At 40.5% G+C, this 4,805-nt stretch overlaps 1 pseudogene; it reads left to right on the top strand.

Annotated features, from left to right (window-relative positions):
- Positions 1-234: 234 nt before the first annotated feature.
- Positions 235-4,805, top strand: part of LOC103199320 — an 8,231-nt pseudogene continuing 3,660 nt past the window's right edge.

Below are 4,805 nucleotides of genomic sequence, written 5' to 3'. Positions count from 1 at the left end.
ATATGCCCATTGTGCTGTGTGTTACAGAATGAAAGAATCTTCAGGATAGTAAAAAAATGTTTACGGATAGTAAAAAAATGTTTACAAGCCCATGTTTTATGGACTATCTATCAAATATTTTTGTTGTTGAATGACTGGCTTTGAATGCAAAAGTGGTTGTAGGTCCACATGAAGACAAAGATAAAGTAGTTATTGTTGCCTCAGAAAGCAGCAATATCCTGTGAAGTGCTTAAGATGGCAGGAGATAGGCAGGTCCCAGCCCCCAGAGCCAAGAAAAGGAGGGAGAGAGCACTAGGGACCACAAAAGCTGCAGGATCCAGGTAGGAATTAGGTAAGGGGAGGGCGGAGAGGTTTCCAACAGCTAAGGGAGACAAAGTTACCTGTCAGTTTGTCATTCTGTGGAGCTTGCACGTTGTTGTGAGGCTCTGCCACTGGTGTTTCAAATGCCAGCAAGGTTGCACATGGTGTCCAGGTTTCAACGCAATTTACAGACTGAGACAGACTAGGAAGAAGGAAGAGGCCATCCACTTCTCAAGACTTGGCCAAGGAAAACCTTATGAATAGCAAAGAAACACTGTGTGATACATTACTGGGCAACTTTATGAATACTTTGGGAACACTGATACAGTGCAGGAAGACCAGGCCCTTGGGTTGGAAGGCACCCAAAATGGGACTGGGAAAGAGCTGCCTCATTAGAGTAGAGCCAACTTGAATGATATAGATAAAGTAAATCTTTCGGAACTTCCATATGCTGACATGGTACAACTCAAATTAAGAAGAAACAGCTGCAAACATCCATTAATAATTGGAATATGGAATGTACAAAGTATGAATCTAGGAAAATTGTAAATTTTCAAAAATTAAATGAAACACATAAAGCTTGATATCCTAGGTATTAGTGAGCTGAAATGGACTGGTTTTAGCCATTTTGAATCAGACACCCATATGATCTCCTATGCCAGAAATGACAATTAGAAGAGGAATGGCATGGCATTCATCATCACATAGGATGTTTCAAGATCTGTCCTGAAGTACAATGCTGTCACTGTAGGATAATATCCATACGCCTACAAGGAAGACCAGTTAATATGACTATTATTCAAATATATGCACCAACCACCAAAGCCAAAGATGAGGAAACTGAAGATTTTTATCAACTTCTGCATGCAGGATGTGTTAATTATTACTGGTGACTGGAATGCAAGAGTTGGAAACAAAGAAGAATCACTGGTAGTTGGAAAATTTGGCCTTGGTGATAGAAATGATGCTGGATATCACATGATAGAATTTTTCAAGACCAATGACTTATTCATTGCAAATACCTTTTTTCAACAACACAAATGGTGGCTATGCATGTAGACTTCACAAGATGGAGTACACAGGAATCAGATTGACTACATTTGTGGCAAGAGACTATGGAAAAGTTCAATATGTTCAGTCAAAACCAAACCAGGAGCTGATTGTAGAACAGACCATCAACTGCTCATATGCAAGTTCAACTTGATGTTGAAGACAATTAAAACAAGTCCACAGGAGCCAAAATATGACCGTGATACATCCTTCCTGGATTTAGGGACCATCTAAAGATTATATTTGATGGCTTGAACACCAATGACCAAAAACCAGAATAATTGTGGGATGACATCAACAGCATCATCCATGAAGAAAGCAAGAGGTCATTAAAACTATGAGAAAGAAAGAAAAGACCAAGACGGATGTCAAAAGAGACTCTGAAACTTTCCCTTGAGTGAAGGGTAGTTAAGCAAATGGAAGAAATGACAAGACAAAAGAGCTGAACAGAAGATTTCAAAGGGCAGCTCAAGCAGACAAAGCCAATTACTATAATGAAATGTGCAAGGACCTGGAGTTAGAAAACTGAAAGGGAAGAACATGCTCAATATTTCTCACGCTGAAAGAACTGAGGAAAAACTTTAAGTCTCAAGTTCCAATACTGAAAGATTCTATGAGCAAAATATTGAATGATGGAGGAAGCATCAAAAGAAGATGGAAGGAATACACAGAGTCACTGTACCAAATAAAACAGTTTGATCTTCATTCATTTCAGGAGGTAGCATATGTTCAAGAAACAATTGTATTGAAGTAAGAAGTCAAAGCTGCACTGAAGGAATTGGGGAAGAACAAGGCTCCAGAAATTGATGGAATACCCATTGAGATGTTTCAACAAATGCATGCCCCACTGGAGGCACTCACTCGGCTATGCCAAAAGATTTGGAAGACAGCTACCTGGCTAACTGGCTGGAAAAGATCCAAATTTGTACCCATTCCAAAGAAGGGTGATCCCACACAATGTGGAAATTATTGAACAATATCATTAATATTGCATACAAGTAAAATCTTACTGAAGATAATTCAAAAACAGTTGCAGCAGTATATTGACAGAGAACTTCCAGAAATGTAAGTTGGATTCAGAAGAAACTGTGGAATGAGGGATATCATTGCCGATGTCAGATGGATCTTGGCTCAAAGCAAAGAATAGCAAAAAGATGTTTACTTGTGTTTTATTGACTATGAAAAAGCATTTGATTGTGTGTATCATAACAAACTGTGGATAACATTGAGAAGAATGGGAATTCCAGAGCCCTTAATTGTACTTATGAGGAACGCATACATAGACCAGGATGCTGTCATTTGGACAGAACAAGGGGATACTGTATGATTTATAATCAAGAAGGGAGCATGTCAGGGTTGTGTGCTTTCACCATACTTATTCAATCTGCATGCTGAGCAAATAATCTGAGAAATTGGACTATACAAAGAAGAACGTGGCATCAGGATTGGAGGAAGAATCATTAACAACCTGCGATATGCTGATGACACAACTTGGCTTGCTGAAAGTGAGGATGACTTAAAGTAGTTACTGATGAAGATTGAAGAATACAGTCTGCAGTATGGATTACATCTCAATATAAAGCAAACAAAAAATCCTCACAACTGGACCTGTAAGCAGCATTACAATAAATGGAGAAAAGATTGAAGTTGTCAAAGAGTTCACATTGCTTGGTTCTACAATTGACACCAGTGGAAGCAGTAGTCAGGATATCAGACAATGTATAACACTGGGCAAATAGGCTGCAAAAGACCTCTTACAAGTGCTGAGGAGCAAAGATGTCTCCCTGAGGACTAAGGTGCACCTGACACAAGCTATGGAATTTTCAGCCTCATATGCATGTGAGAGCTGGACAATGAATAAGGAAGAATGAAGAAGAGTTGATGCTTTTGAGTTGTGGTGTTGGCGAAGAATCCTGAGTGTACAATGGACTCCTAAAAGAACTAACAGATCTGTCCTGGAGGAAGTGCAGCCTGAATGGTCCTTGGAGGTAAGAATGGCCAGACTTTGTCTTACATACTTTGATCATGTTGTCAGAAAGGACCATTCTCTGGAGAAGGATGTGATGCTTGGTAAGGTGGAGGGTCGATGAAAGAGGGGAAGGTCCTCAACGAGGTGGACTGACATGATGGTGGGGGTGATGGGCTCAAGTATAGCATGGATCATGGAGCTGGTGCAGGACCGGGCAGTGTTTCGTTCTGCTTTCTATAGGGTCGGTATGAGTCAGAGACAACTCTACGTCACATAACAACAGCACTTAAGATAGTGGGAGTGGAAGTGAAATAAGTATGTTGAGCCTTGGCATTCTTGTGGATTCTCTCTCCTTTGCTGGTAACCAGTAGGTGACCACAAGTCATACATGGAAAATAGGAGTGTGCAATGATGTCACACAACCCTGGCAGGTTCAAGATGTTGTTCCTATAACTAGTTATGACACTACTGTGTCATTCCTTCTATGGAGATATAACAACAGATCAATATATTACATAGATATTGCAGAAGTTCCCTTTGCAAATAAAGGATAATGATCTTATAAGTGAACTTTATCACAATCAGTCAACTAATGTTATTACTGCTTTGAGTGTTCACCTCACACATAAACAAGTGTCAGTGATACCTGGATTGAGATTGTCTATGGTATGCTCCCGTGCAGTATGAGTAATTGTACAGCACCAAGAGACTGTTGGGTCAGGCCATCAGCTTTTTCAGACTTTCAGAATTCACCAAAGTCCAGTTATAAAAATCACGCTGCCAGAGAAGCATCTTGTGTCAGTTTGTGGAAATAATAATCATGTTTGTACTTGAATAGTTACACAGTTCAGAGGAATGATCTCTACTCAGCCAGATTATACTCCTTTAGTATCATTCAAGATCTTAGCCTGATTATCCCAGCTTCTGGAGGAGACAGAAGTTCATTGTACCTATTCCTCTGGAAAAAACATAGGGCCTTTTGGAGACCAAGATGATCAACAGGTGTTTATCTAGAAAATTATTCCCATCATTACCAACTGTTTGTAAGATTCTCATCTGCTGGGGAAAGAATATGTGATATCCAGTCTGTTGACTGTACTACAATATCCTTTTTCACAATGAGAAAGTGTGAGGGATCCAGTAGGATGGACTAAGGCTATGGTGCTATTTGTTAACAGGTCATACAACTGGCAGCATTCAAATGTGAGATCTGACCACTGCTATGGATATAGTTGTCAGCCCCAGGGTTACAGGTGAGGAGAGACAACGCAGGGATGCCAGAGTAGCAGGCCAGAAGAGCAGGAGAAAGGGGTTAAAAGTCTTGAACCCAAACAGAAGAGAAGTCAGCCCCAGGGTTACAGGTGAGGCGAGACAACTCAGGGACACCCAGAGTAGCAGGCCAGAAGAGCAGGAGAAAGGGGTTAAAAGTCTTGAACCCGGACAGAAGAGCAATCAGCTGAAGTGATTAGGTGAGGAGGGGAAACTC

The sequence above is a fragment of the Orycteropus afer genome, unplaced genomic scaffold (genome assembly GCF_000298275.1).
Source record: "Orycteropus afer afer isolate SDZICR_OR568_19922 unplaced genomic scaffold, OryAfe1.0 scaffold00109, whole genome shotgun sequence".
NCBI lineage: Eukaryota > Metazoa > Chordata > Mammalia > Tubulidentata > Orycteropodidae > Orycteropus > Orycteropus afer.
This window is presented reverse-complemented; position numbering and strand designations above follow the sequence as displayed.